General features: G+C 38.6%; 1 pseudogene; it reads right to left on the reverse strand.

Moving 5' to 3' along the window:
- Positions 1–2,051: 2,051 nt before the first annotated feature.
- Gm52403 lies at positions 2,052–9,217 on the reverse strand (annotated as a pseudogene).
- Between the last annotated feature and the right edge of the window lie 6,653 nt (positions 9,218–15,870).

The raw sequence follows: 15,870 nt of genomic DNA on the forward strand, positions 1-15,870 counted from the left end.
CTGACTCTTTATATACTCAATTACATACCACATAGAAAATTTGATACTATGTGATTCGTCTTGGTATATTCTAAGTTCTTTAATTCCTGTTCATTATATCTGATCTTGCTTGACACATCTAGACAATTTTTTATTAGGTATTTTCCTCGTTTACATTTTCAATGCTATCCCAAAGGTCCCCCATAACCACCCCCCCCCAATCCCCTACCCACCCACTCCCCCTTTTTGGCCCTGGCGTTCCCCTGTACTGGGGCATATAAAGTTTAAAAGTCCAATGGGCCTCTCTTTGCAGTGATGGTCGACTAGGCCATCTTTTGATACATATGCAGCTAAAGACAAGAGCTCCCGGGTACTGGTTAGTTCATATTGTTGTTCCACCTATAGGGTTGCAGTTCCCTTTAGCTCCTTGGGTAATTTCTCTAGCTCCTCCATTGGGGGCACTGTGACCCATCCAATAGCTGACTGTGATCCTCCACTTCTGTGTTTGCTAGGCCCCCGCATAGTCTCACAAGAGAGAGCTATATCTGGGTCCTTTCAGCAAAATCTTGCTAGTGTATGCAATGGTGTCAGCATTTGGAAGCTGATTATGGGATGGATCCCTGCATATGGCAATCACTAGATGGTCCATCCTTTCGTCACAGCTCCAAATTTTGTCTCTGTAACTCCTTCCATGGGTGTTTTGTTCCCATTTCTAAGAAAGGGTAAAGTGTCCACACTTTGGTCTTCATTCTTCTTGAATTTCATGCGTTTGGCAAGTTGTATCTTATATCTTGGGTATCCTAAGTTTCTGGGCTAATATCCAATTATCAGTGAGTACATATTGTGTGAGTTCCTTTGTGATTGGGTTACTTCACTCAGGATGATACCCTCCAGGTCCATCCATTTGCCTAGGAATTTCATAAATTCATTTTTTTAATAGCTGAGTAGTATTCCATTGTGTAAATGTACCACATTTTCTGTATCCATTCCTCTGTTGAGGGGCATCTGGGTTCTTTCCAGCTTCTGGCTATTATAAAAACAAGGCTGCAAACCTCGAAGATATGGGTACAGGGGAAAAATTCCTGAATAGAACAGCAATGGCTTGTGCTGTAAGATCAAGAATCGATAAATGGGACCTCATAAAATTGCAAAGCTTCTGCAAAGCAAAAGACACCATCAATAAGACAAAAAGGCCACCAACAAATTGGGAAAGGATCTTTACCTATCCCAAATTGGATAGGGGACTAATATCCAATATATATAAAGAACTCAAGAAGGTGGGCTCCAGAAAATCAAATAACCCCATTAAAAATGGGGCTCAGAGCTGAACAAAGAATTCTCACCTGAGGAATGCCGAATGGCAGAGAAGCACCTGAAAAAATGTTCAACATCCTTAATCATCAGGGAAATGCAAATCAAAACAACACTGAGATTCCACTTCACTCCAGTCAGAATGGCTAAGATCAAAAACTCAGGAGACAGCAGATGCTGGTGAGGATGTGGAGAAAGGGGAACACTCCTCCATTGTTGGTGGGATTGCAAGCTTGTACAACCACTCTGGAAATCAGTCTGGCGGTTCCTCAGAAAATTGGACATAGTACTACCAGAGGATCCAGCAATACCTCTCCTGGGCATATATCCAGAAGATGTCCCAACAGGTAAGAAGAACACATGTTCCCCAGTCTTAAAAGTTACAAATTCTTTTGTTCTCAAAGCAATTCAAATCTTCTACAGACAGATTTTTAAACTATAACTTGAAATCAAATGAATTCTACTAAAACATAGCTATATGTATGTAATAAAGTCCACTCATTAACCCTATAGAATGTTTTATTTTTAGATTTTAGTATAAAAATTAAATGTTTCATTGATGAACCTGTACAAAATATAGCACTTATTTATCTGATCTATACAAATATTTATTTATGTGTTTACATATCCCATAGCTATGCAATGCTTAGGTTAGAAATCATTTACACTTAAGTTTTGGATTTGTAAATACCATGCAGAAAGTGAAAATATGTTGTGCCACACTCAGAAAGTGTGTATGAATAACAGGGACTTCTCAGTCATCATTCCTCCCCTTCTTCCTCCCTCTCATCCTCCTGTTCCTCTGCCTCCTGTTCCTCCTCCTGTTCTTCCTCCTCCTGTTCTTCCTCCTCCTATTCTTCCTCCTCCTGTTCTTCCTCCTATTCTTCCTCCTCCTATTTTTCCTCCTCCTGTTCTTCCTCCTCCCTTTCTTCCTCCTATTCTTCCTCCTCCTGTTCTTCCTCCTGTTCTTCCTCCTCCTGTTCCTCCTCCTATTCTTCCTCCTCCCTTTCTTCCTCCTATTCTTCCTCCCCCTGTTCTTTCTCCTCCTGTTCTTCCTCCTCCTGTTCTTCCTCCTCCTGTTCCTCCTCCTATTCTTCCTCCTCCCTTTCTTCCTCCTATTCTTCCTCCTCCTGTTCTTCCTCCTCCTGTTCTTCCTCCTCCTGTTCTTCCTCCTCCTGTTCCTCCTCCTCCTGTTCTTCCTCCTCCTGTTCTTCCTCCTATTCTTCCTCCTCCTGTTCTTCCTCCTCCTGTTCTTCCTCCTCCTGTTCCTCCTCCTCCTGTTCCTCCTCCTCCTGTTCCTCCTCCTCCTGTTCCTCCTCCTCCTGTTCTTCCTCCTCCTGTTCTTCCTCCTCCTGTTCTTCCTCCTCCTGTTCCTCCTCCTCCTGTTCTTCCTCCTCCTGTTCTTCCTCCTTCTGTTCTTCTTCCTCCCTCTCCTCCTCCTGTTCCTCTGCCTCCTGTTCCTCCTCCTCCCTCTCCTCCTCCTGTTCTTCCTCCTCCTGTTCTTCCCCCTCCTGTTCTTCCTCCTCCTGTTCTTCCTCCTCCTGTTCTTCTTCCTCCCTCTCCTCCTCCTGTTCCTCTGCCTCCTGTTCTTCCTCCTCCCTCTCCTCCTCCTGTTCTTCCTCCTCCTGTTCTTCCTCCTCCTGCTCTTCCTCCTCCTGTTCTTCCTCCTCCTGTTCTTCTTCCTCCTGTTCTTCCTCCTCCTGTTCTTCTTCCTCCCTCTCCTCCTCCTGTTTCTCTGCCTCCTGTTCCTCCTCCTCCCTCTCCTCCTCCTGTTCTTCCTCCTCCTTTTCTTCCTCCTCCTGCTTCTCCTTTCCTTTTCAGTAGTCATTGAATTGTAGTCATCAAGAATATGTCATTATTTTAATGATGGGAAAATATGCACATAATGCATCATTGGCACAGGCCACTCCCCAAAGTTTATATAACCCTTGTTATCCCCAATAAAGAGGAGCTGCTTCACTGAAAATTGTCCCAAAGAAGGCTATTTCTCCAATGATGGCCAACTAGGCCATCTTCTGCTACATATGCAGCTAGAGACATGAGCTCAGGGGGTACTAGTTAGTTCATATTGCTGTTCCTCCTATAGGGTTATAGACCCCTTCAGCTCCTTGGTTACTTTCTCTAGCTTCTCCATTGGGGGGCCCTGTGTTCCACCCAATAGATGACTGTGAGCATCCACTTCTGTATTTTCCAAAATGCTATATGTTTCCAAAATACTGTTTGTAATATATGTTAAAATATACATTATGTGCTGTGCAGAGTATTTTCTTTATCTACAATGGTGATATTCTTGCATTACAAAAAATAAAAATATAAATAAAAACAATGCTAACAATAGTGAGTCAAATAATATATTCAAGACTAGGATAAGAACTAAATATTTTTAAACTTATTTTCTGTATATGATTGCTTTGCTTGCAAGTATATAATTGTAGAATACGCATGTCTGGTACTTCAAGAGGTCAGAATAAGGTATCAAATTTATGAAGACTTGAGGTCCAGATAGTTATGATCTGCTATCTAGTTTATGTTCTCTGAAAGAGTAAGTGGTCTTAAAAGATTGATCTTAGAAAAGCTGATCTAAGTTTGAACTCAAACAAACAGGCCAGTACCTAGCACCAGTGTCCAGGTTATCCTCCAACAAGACCAGTGTCTAGCACCAATCTCCCTGTTATTGGCTCAACAAGTCTACACCCCCAGGTTACAAACTTGTCCCTGCCTAGCAAGTCCCAATCCGGAGAAAAGCAGAAGTTATGTTTATGGTTTGGGTTCCAGCACCAGCCAATTATGTTAAAGGCCACTGTAGCAGACCCACCACCACCACCACCACCATCACCAATTAGATGCTTGCCATGTGAGAAATGCTTACCCCCACACTTGCCATTTCCTATAAAACTTTGTCCAGATGAGTGTTCAGGACTTTGACTCCAACAAAACGGTCCTGTGGGTCAATGGTGAATCCAGCAGAAGCTCAAGATTCTGAATTGAGATCCTGGTGTGATTGCGTTGGATCAGTTCTCCTTTGGTCATTTCAGGTCCATGAACACTTTCTGGTACTACACTGAGTCATCTCACCAGTGCCCAAAACCTAATTCTTTATGGAAACTGTATAAACCTGATTACTAGTGAAAAATTTATATAAGACACATTATAGTTTAGAAATAATATCAGTAAAGCATAACTATAATTAGAAAAATGATTTACAGAAAATGAAATTTTTCCTTTTAGGTAATTAATTTGTAGCCAGATAGGTTGAAATTTCTTATTGTGCAAATAAATTATATACGGAGAAGGGAAGAGATCTACCCGTCAGTCCCAAGCTATTATTTATAAGATCAATGGCTAGAGAGTATGCCAGAAAATGTTTTCAAGTTTTATTAAAGGCAGAGAACTGAATAAATCATAATATCAGAGATAAAATCCAGAATAGCAAACAGTATGTATTTTCAGAGTCAAGGGCCCTCACTGCTTACTGATTGTAAAACATACCAGCAGACAGAACTCCACAGCTCACACTGAGATGAGGTGCCACATGCTAAAGGAAATAAATAGTATAAGCAACTATGAGCAGAGCCAGATGCTACAACTAATGAATTGGGGAAAAGGTAACACTTTGTATAATGTCTAGATAACTACCACTATCTATTTTGCATGGTTTTCATGAGATTTCATGGAGTATTGGCAAAGAAAATATAACACGGCATTTGAGAAATCAAAAGACACTTCATAATCCCTTCCCATTATCCCAACCACATCTGAAGCCCTTCATTCTTCTGCCACATCACAACCCTTCTATGCTTCTTTTCACTTGATGGTATTGATGGTATTGAAGAAGAATAAATTGTATTTCCTCAACGGCAGCAAGATTCCTTTAAAAACAGCAAAAGAGAAAGCAATCTTTTCCCTACCAAGCATAAATCTGCATATGCCTCAAGCAAAAGTACAATATTATTGAGGTATTGTTTCGTAGAAGACCAGTTATGAAAAAACAAAGTATCTAAAAAGACACATGTGCTGGTTAGGTTTAACTGGCATCTTGATATAATCCAGAATATCTTATGGAAAAAGAGTCTTTTTTTAAAAAAGATTTATTTATTTATTCTATGTAAGTACACTGTAGCTGTCCTCAGATACTCCAGAAGAGGGCATCAGATTCCGTTACGGATGGTTGTCAGCTACCATGCGGTTGCTGGGATTTGAACTCAGGACCTTCGGAAGAGTAGTCAGCGCTCTTAACCACTGAGCCATCTCGCCAGCCCCGGAAAAAGAGTCTTAATTATCTATATCAGATTGGTCCATGGGCATATCTGAGAGAATATATTTTCTGTTCACAAGCACTTCTCTTGACTGTGGATAGGATTTGACTAGATGCTTGAATTTTTCTTTTAACTCATTTCAAATGATGGACTGCACAGTGAAACTCTGTGGCAACAGGACTTAGGATGGGGGAAGGGGTGAAAGGAATAAAGTCACAAGATCAATTCCCAGAATAAAACCCCAGAGACCAGCATCAGAGTGCAGTTCTGAGTTTATTGCACAACACATGAGCTTATATACAGTATTTGAGCCAATACCAAGTTTCTGAACACTCAATCAATCATATCTTGCCTTGCTACACTATCACAGTGCCCTAATGAAAGCCCTGGAGGGCAGGGCCATCATCAGATGTTAGGACTTTCCTGAAGATGGGAAGTTGCCATAGGCAGGTCCTTGGTTCTGTTTTGTTGTCTCCCTGGTGTTCCAGGAGCCATCTTAGATCTACTGCCCAGTTTGCCAGCTCACAGGGACCCCAACAGAGGAGTTAGGGGAAAGACTAAAGGAACTGAAAAAGTTTGCAACTCCATAGGAAAAACAACAATATTAACCAACCAGACCCTCCAGAGATCCCAGGAACTAAGTCACCAACCAAACAAAACACGTGGAGGGACCCATGGCTCCAGCTGAATATGTAGCAACGGATGGCCTTATCTGGCATCAATGGGAGGGGAGGACTTGGTCCTGTGAAGGCTTGATGCTAGAGTATAGGGTGGTGAGGTGAGAGTGGGTGGATGGAGAGCACGCTCATAGAAACATGGGAGAGGGGTTGGAATAGGAGGTTTTCAGAGGGGAAACCAGCAAGGAGGATAACAATGGAAATGTCAATAAATAAAATAATCAATAAAAATTTAAAAAAAAAACTCTGAGGATTTACCAGAGCCTGTGGCACCTTGCTCTCCATCCCCCTTTTTTCCTTCACAAGGCTGGCCTCCACATCACCCAAAGAACTGTAGAATGAGTGTTTTCTCCCCTAAGTGTTGTCAAGATATTTTACACATCAACAGAAACCCAATTAGAACTGTGATAAAAACTGAATGGTACTGGTATAGTGACAGACAAGTAGACCAATGGAATAGAAATAAAGACCCAGAGATGAACCCACATACCTGTGGTCACTTGATCTTTGACAAGGGAGCTAAAACCATCCAGTGGAAAAAAGACAGCATTTTCAACAAATGGTGCTGACACAACTGGCAGTTATCGTGTAGAAGAATGTGAATTGATCCATTCATATTTCCTTGTACTAAGGTCAAATCTAACTGGATTAAGGAACTCCACATAAAACCAGAGACACTGAAACTTATAGAGGAGAAAGTAGGGAAAAGCCTCGAAGATATGGGTACAGGGGAAAAATTCCTGAATAGAACAGCAATGGCTTGTGCTGTAAGATCGAGAATCAACAAACGGGACCTAATAAAGTTGCAAAGCTTCTGAAAGGCAAAAGACACAGTCAATAAGACAAAAAGACCACCAACAGATTGGGAAAGGATCTTTACCTATCCTGAATCAGATAGGGGACTAATATCCAATATATATAAAGAACTCAAGAAGGTGGACTCCAGAAAATCTAATAACCCCATTAAAAAATGGGGCTAAGAGCTAACCAAAGAATTCTCACCTGAGGAATACCGAATTGCTGAGAAGCACCTGAAAAAAATGTTCAACATCCTTAATCATCAGGGAAATGCAAATCAAAACAACCCTGAGATTCCACTTCACACCAGTCAGAATGGCTAATATCAAAAATTCAGGTGACTGCAGATGCTGTCGAGAATGTGGAGAAAGAGGAATACTCCTCCATTGTTGGTGGGATTGCAAGCTTGTACAACCACTCTGGAAATAAGTCTGGCGGTTCCTCAGAAAATTGGACATAGTACTACTGGAGGATCCCGCAATACTTCTCCTGGGCATATATCCAGAAGACGTTCCAACCGGTAAGAAGGACACATGCTCCACTATGTTCATAGAAGCCTTATTTATAATAGCCAGAAGCTGGAAAGAACCCAGATGACCCTCAACACAGGAATGGATACAGAAAATGTGGTACATTTACACAATGGAGTACTACTCAGCTATTAAAAAGAATGAATTTATGAAATTCTTAGGCAAATGGATGGACCTGGAGGGCATCATCCTGAGTGAGGTAACACAATCACAAAGGAACTCACACAATATGTACTCACTGATAAGTGGATATTAGCCCAGAAACTTAGGATACCCAAGATATAAGATACAATTTGCTAAACACATGAAACTCAAGAAGAACGAAGACCAAAGTGTGGACACTTTGCCCCTTCTTATAATTGGGTACAAAACACCCATGGAAGGAGTTACAGAGACAAAGTTTGGAGCTGTGATGAAAGGATGGACCATCTAGAGACTGCCATATCTGGGGATCCATCCCATAATCAGCCTCCAAACGCTGACACCATTGCATACACTAGCAAGATTTTGCTGAAAGGACTCAGATAGAGCTGTCTCTTGTGAAACTATTCCGGGTCCTAGCAAACACAGAAGTGGATGCTCACAGTCAGCTATTGGATGGATCACAGGGCCCCCAATGGAGGAGCTAGAGAAAATACCCAAGGAGCTAAAGGGATCTGCAATCCTGTAGGTGGAACAACAATATGAACTAACCAGTACCCCTGGAGCTTGTGTCTCTAACTGCATATGAATCAGAAAATGGCCTAGTCGGCCATCAGTGGAAAGAGAGGCCCATTGGTCATGCAAATGTTATATGCCTCAGTACAGGGGAAAGACAGGGACAAGAAGTGGGAGTGGGTGGGTGGGGGAGTGTGTGGAGGACTTTTGGGATAGCATTGCAAATGTAAATGAAATAAATACCCAATTAAAAATAAACAAACAAACAAACAAACAAACAAACAAGTGCCTGGATGATTAAGATTAAGAAACCCTAAGCTAAACATTAGAAGTTGAATCCAGATTGTTCAGAGAAAGATGTCATTGTGCTTCAGACAGATAAATGTTAACTTACACATTTAATAACATCTACTGAATGCAAATCTAGGGTACTTAATCCAATAGACATTGTGTGGAATAGAGCTCCACTCAAGAAACTTAGAATTTATCAATGTTAAAATCATTCTGTAGTACAGAGTGTTAAGAGTTAAAACAAAACGAAAGGGATTTTGTTCCTGAAATGCTCTGAAAATTGTCAGAAGAGAAGCATTTTAGATGCCTTTGAAGAGATATCTCTCACAGGATCGGCTATGGTAGGAGCCCAGGTCATGGAATTCTGTGAGAACAGGCTTATAGAGAGAGAGCAGGTCAAAGGAATAGCGAAGGATAACTGAGTGTAGGCTGCAGGAAAGAAAGCCAAGCCAGTTATCATGTAAAAATAATTGGGAAGCCACAATGAGAGTCGAGAGTAAGCTGGGACCAGGAAAATAAACTGTTTCAGATCCCAGGCATAGAAGATGAAAGCAAGGCTTTTGCTCAGACGTGGTAAAAGTGGAGATGTTGAGGAGCTGACAGATAACTGGTCGGCTTGACACAGGAACTGAAGGACTTGCAGGCCTCACTTACGGAGGACCAGGTTAACAATAGCTTTTTCTTCTTCTCTTACCATGGGGTTGCAGTCAGTCCTCATATCTAACAAAGATAGCTACACGCTTGTCCTTAAAAAGTAAATGATTTCATTTTAAATAGACTGTTCTCTAAAAGATCATCTGGACAAAATTTTAAAAAAATCTTTCCTGTCATAATGAACCAACATTATTTCTTCCATTGTGGAGCCATGTTTAAGACAAAAGAAGAATATTTGTATACACTATAAACATGTAAAATAAAAAGTATCACACCCAATGTAACATTTTCCTTTTCTCTTACACTGGGATCAGCTTCCATAGGAATTTATCTTGAGAGTATTAACTCATGGACATTCACATATGTAAATCAAAAATATCCCCTGAGTGTGAGTGGTTAAAAAAGGAAAATGGTTACATTTAAATCATTAAACGTATGACCAAAGTTCATACTATATAGTTATAGTATAGTGCCCTAATGTGTTAAGGTAAATGTGCATTTAAAAATATATTCTAGAAATTTTAAATTAAAGGCCTAATGAATCTCAGTGACAGTACTATTTATCTAATTATTGTGCATTGATACATTCTGAGCTAAATCCAGTAGTAATATAATGTGCTCCAGGCATAAAAAAATTGTCAAAGTAGATAAGATCTCTGACAGTAAGTTAAGGCTATCAATAAAAAAAACATAGAATTAATAGATTGTTCTTAGACTCCAATATTGGTGAACTACATAGATAGGCTCCAGGTAGAATGGATGTTGAAATAACACTTACTGGAGTAAGTGACAAAGTTCAATGCCCTTTTTTTTTTTAACAACATAACTGAAGCAAAACTGAAATGAAGACAGGGTAGATGACTCCTGATTCAGACAGAAAGTATTATCTGAAAACAGGGGATGCAAATCCATTAAAAATGACAAGGACAAAGGCAGGAGAGAGTGTCATCTACTTTTCATCTTATAATATTATTCTATTGATTCCATGAATACTGCCAAAGTAAAATATGATAAAATTTGAATAAAATAATGCCCAGCATGTCGATGAATCATTTCACCATGTTTTTCTTGATGTTCATTATTGGAATGATAGCAAGCACCACAGAAATAATATAGAGAAAAATGACTTCCATACCAGTCATCATTACCTAATGGTGGATAAATCTTCTGTCTGGATACACATTTATTGGATACACAGAAAAGTGAAATGTGTTTACTTTCGTGTAATCATGAATATCAATGATGATCTATGATGCTCACCTGGCAGGATTCTCATGAGTGTCTCCGTCTTAAGTAGCAGGTGGTAATGTAGTGCTGTAATTCATAACAGGATGATCGCTTCTCCCTTGTCATTATTCTCAGCTCGGTCACACCATGTACACACTGGACAGCATACTCGCGATGTTCTTTTTCCCAGATCCAAATGAACGGTGAAGCATGTTTCTATCAACCTTAACTATCCACATGTACTCCGTTAGTTAAATGTAAAATGTCCCTCGTAAGCTCTTGTACCTCACCACTTGATCCAGCTGGTGGTGTGGTTCCGGGACGGTAATGTTTAGGGGGTGGAGCTTTGCTAGAGAAAGTGTATCACTGTGGGAAGTCTTCAGAATTTTCCTACCTACCCTCACTTCCGGTTCTGGCTCTCCTTGCGTACTGCAGATGCATTCAGGTGGGCCATTTTCATGCTCCTGACGCCACGCCTTCCCCAGACGCTGGGCTTGAACCCTTCTGGAAGTGTAAGGCAAAGCAAAGCTTAAGGACCTTCTCGTGCTTTTGCCCAGGTATTTATTGATAGCATTAGAAAAGAAACTAAGACATTTGCTTTGACTTCAAAGTATAAACACTGATTTTTTCTTTGCAATTTACTTGACACCAGTTCAGGTCCTTCACTGCTCTTACCAAAGACCACTGGCGCTATGGGTTATTATACCCAAGTCAACAGTAGCAATCTGATCAACGATCTTTTGTTGTTGCATTGATAAGTAAAGAGGCATGTAAGGTTAGTTTCAGCTGCAACTTACTTTTATTTATCACTTGGTATGTAATCTTTGTGGGATTGAAAAGCAGATTTGTTTATGCCTCAACATTTAATTAATGATCTAATAATTTTGGAAAACTATTAAACTTTCATCTATAAATCAAAGCTTATATATATATACATATATGTATATATATGTGTGTGTGTATAAAGTATTATATATGCCTATATTGTATATGTATATATGCATATATACATATATGTCTGCACCCACATATATATCAGAAAAAGTTAAAATTAATAGAGAAAGAAGAACTTATTAAACAGGTAGAATGGACATGTTTGGCAACTGGTAAGAAAATGCTATGTAATAAGTAGGGTGGTGAGAATAAGCTAGGCTCTTCTAAATTAAAACAGACATTCAATAGGCAATTAATTTGTTATACTGATCCAAATCAAAAGAAAATTAATAGTAACATGACCTTAGCATTTCTAAAAAGTGATCATAAAAGAAATAATGCAATTGAATTAAAATCCTTTATATAGCTTTAGGTTTTGGTTTTTAATAGTGAAAATATCAATTCCATTTTCTCTTAAAGGATGTTTTATCAAAGTAAAGCAATCTACAAATCCCCAAATAGTTTACTTCTGAAGTTTGGTTTTGTTTGTTTGTTTGTTTGTTTATTTCTTCTGATTTCATTTGTGTTTTGTTTTGTTAATACTGAGATAGAGAGGTCACTTACATTAAAGGGGGAAAGGACATTGCTATGTTGCATAAATATGAAATAATCAATGTATTTAAACATTTCACTTCCTACCCTTTACAGGAAAATTACTGCTCCAAACCTGGAAACAATGAATGTCTCATTAAGAAAGAGAAGTGCTCTATGGCTCAATGTACCTTGAGCAGGAAATTAAGACCTTAGTGTTCAAAGACTTTCAAACGATAAGGCCTAAATACAATAAGGTCAAAAACAGACAATCTGAGTTTTTGGTGGACAACATAGCAAAAGCTGGAATTTCATAATCACTACAGAGCTAACATTATATCAATCTTTCATTAGGCCCAAAGCAGGTCCCCAGCTGCAAATGAATGTGGTCATTATGACACTTGCATGTCTGGATTTATTCAAGCTTGACTAATCTGATAGTCCATAATAGATTTTGGGAGCACTGTTTATACTTTTTTAAGTTTGATCTAATTTAACTAACTCTTTGGCCAAAGGATAAAATATTAGATGCTAAAATAATTTCAATATATAAAGCCTACTACTAAAATAGTAGTAAAATAGGCACTCATTTCCCTGAGAAGCCTGTAGTGTGTGTGGCATTTGCTTCTTTGGTATTTCTTCTCTAGCTCTAGTAACGTGGACCTGATATTACATAGTACACGTCTTATCAATCAATGATTTCCTTATTTGTTTTGTTGGACTGAATATCAGTCAAGCATTTTTACCACAGTTCACTTACAAATTAATAAAAGGAAAATACAATTCCAGAAATCTACATTAAAATTATAGGTGCTGTGATAGAACAAATACCAACATTTATTGCTTAGCATGGTAAAAATGTATCATTTCATGACAAGTCTAGACATCTGTCCTAGGCAGTTTTCAGCTACAAGCAGCCCAGCATTACAGGAGCTTTGCTCATGTGAAATCTCTCCTACAACATGTGCTTTCACAATTCCTGTGGAAGGAAGAATAGTAACACAAGTGCTGTATATTACTTCACATCTCACATCACATCTCAAAGTCAGAAGGCCACTCATCTCAAGTGGTGTGTTCCAGAAACTGACAAAACAGACTCATTAGTACTTCTAATACTTGACACATCATCTAACCGATACATTTGTTTTAGCTCGCCAAACTGAAACTAAGGTCACAAGATCGTCATAAAACAGAGATTGAATATGATTGTTGTTCACTAGTTTTTACAAATAACTTCATGAAATTGGTGTGTCTGAAAAGTATGGCTTTTAACCTGGTTTTATAATAGCAGAGTATGCTTGTACATTATTTAACAGCGTGTGTGTGTGTGTGTGTGTGTGTGTGTGTGTGTTTCTGTGTGTGTCTGTGTTGTGTGTATTGTTTTGAGCACCAGGTCACCCTGTTAGAGAACAACTTGTAGGAGTCTTTTCTTCAGGTTGTCAGGTTTAGCAGGGATCACTGTTACCCACTGAACCATCTTACAGGGCCAATATTTTTTGATGTTTTAAAGCAAAAATCCGAAGTAATTTTTGAAGTGAACATAATTTAAGATTGTGAGAACTTCTAGGTCTTCCCAGCATAATAATTTCAATCTCAATTAATGGTAATAAATGTTGTAAATTGATAGCCTTATAGTTATGAACATAAAGACTACAATTTTAAGATTTTTATGTATTTTTATTTTTATGAATTAAAGTAGTATACATTCAGAACACATGAAATTATTTAAAGAATTATTTAAACTTACAAATTCTCAACACATCAGCTAACTGGGACTCACTTCTTACATCTCATAACAACCACATAGTGTCACAGTGGCCAGACTTATACCTGTGAACCTTGGGCTGTATTCTGGGAAATCAAGCTAAAGGTCATATTAAGACTCTAGGGGCACAGAAATAAAGACAAGTATACAAATGTTGTTCCTTGCTCCATCAAACTTTTACTAAGGAACTTGAAAAATCAAATGAAAACCCACAAAGGGTGGACTTCAAACAGATACATATTTCTCAGGAGTTACTGTAGAAAAAAAAAAATCATGGTTCTAGGTAACAATAGCATGTGTACAATAGTGAGCCTGCAATGTTTTCAACCATGGAGAGATCTAAATCCTGAAATGTTAAGTGGGGGCACCTGAAATATGTTTGGTAGTAGAATACTGCTGACCTGCTACAGTCTCAGAACTTATAGTTCCATAAGAGTGCAAAGGAGGTGAAATATTTTCTTGGTTTGTACTCTTTTCATAATAATGTTTGACATTGTTTTTGAGAGCTAAGCCTGTGACCGTTAATTCTGAATTTTAATGATGGGATCTGGAAGCTTCTAAAAGGCATGCTTCTAGAAGGATATATCATCAGTGCAGTTCCTAGAGGGCCAAGTAAAGGAAGAAGTTCCTCACAAGAATAAGTGGTATTTTCTCACCAATGCAGTATCTAAATAGAGATCAGGTTAAAGTCTTTTGAAGGTTACTTCACTTTGGGTTTTTAAGAAAGCCCTGTGTAATAAAGCCCTGGTAGTTTGCAATTCCTTACTCCTGCACTTTCTTGTTTGGGAAAGTTCAGACTTTATTTATACTCAGTGTTTCACTTCTGTGCTAAGAGAGAAAAATAATCAATATGACGCATAAAAGAAAAAAATGCATTGGACCAATTAAAGAGGCAAGAAATGTTTCAATATAGCTGGTGCAAGAGGAAAATAGATCGAACTCAGTTGTACTGAAACAAGGAATTCTGGAGGTTTTAAGTTGAAAACTACCGGTAACACTTAGAAAATATTACAATAATGCTGTAAAGAGTGACTCCTTTCAATAGCCACAGGGTTATCAACATTTATTGACTATAATTTATGAAAGATGTCTAATCTTTTGATGATGAATGGATTCAGGTCCTTGAAGATTTCTGGGTTGTATATGTGTTTATACTATGTATATGATGTATATATAAAATCTCCCCTCAGCTTTCATTTGTCCAAAGAATATCACATATTGTTAGGACTTTATACCCATTTCTCTTCTCCATGTTGGGATTTATCTGGCTTGGGCTTATTCAGTCTTATACATGCAATTCAAATGTCTGTGGATTCCTATGTGCAACTGCCCTAATGTGTACAGAAATCAGTGTTTCATTGTAGTCATCCATCACTCCTGGCTCCTACAATACACGCCTCCTACACCAATGATCCTTAAAAGGATGGGTTTAACATAGACATCCCTTTTAGTGATGAGCACTCCACTCTCATATATTCTCTGTACCATGGCCACTTTGGTGACTCTAAATTATAGCTTTCTACAAAAAGAAGCTTTTCTGATGAGGACTTAGAGATGTACTAATCAATGGTTATAAGTTACTAAAAGTCAGAGTAATATTGTGACCCATTAGCTGAAAAAATAGACACTTCCCTAGTGATTGTAACCTATCTAGTCATACATTCGTGGCTTTAATAACCATGCCACCATGTGGACTGGGCCCTTAATCCAATCAGTAATTACTTGGTTGCACCCAGGACACTGGTGCCACTATTTCCCTATTTCTATTGCTTAAAATACTTAATATTGAGATAAAGTCAACATGTGCAGACAATACCAGTTGGAATATATTGATAGAAAAGTATTGTTACTATTACTATTATTGTTATCATCATCATCATCATTATATAGGTTTAGAGATTGGGGAGCTGAGTTTTAAGAGATATAAAATGTTGTGCTGCAAGTCTTTCTCCTATCACTTTTTCACATAATGGATTCTACAGACCTGGCAAGAAAAAAATACTTGAGTCATACAAATCCCTGGATTTACTTATTTTAATCTGATTTATGAATTATTAAATTCTTCCAATATTGATACCGTGAACTATTGACAGATGCCAAACAAATATAATTCTCAGTTACTCTTTATTATACCTTAAAAGGAATAACCTGCTGCAGCAATTCAGATGTTGCCAGTGCCTCTACTTTCTTTCCCTCGCTTCCTGGCTTCATCCTTTTCTTCCTTCCTTCTTACTCCTACCTTTCTTTCTTCCCTTGTCTTT

The sequence above is a fragment of the Mus musculus genome, chromosome 19 (assembly GCF_000001635.26).
Source record: "Mus musculus strain C57BL/6J chromosome 19, GRCm38.p6 C57BL/6J".
Classification (NCBI taxonomy): Eukaryota; Metazoa; Chordata; class Mammalia; order Rodentia; family Muridae; genus Mus; species Mus musculus.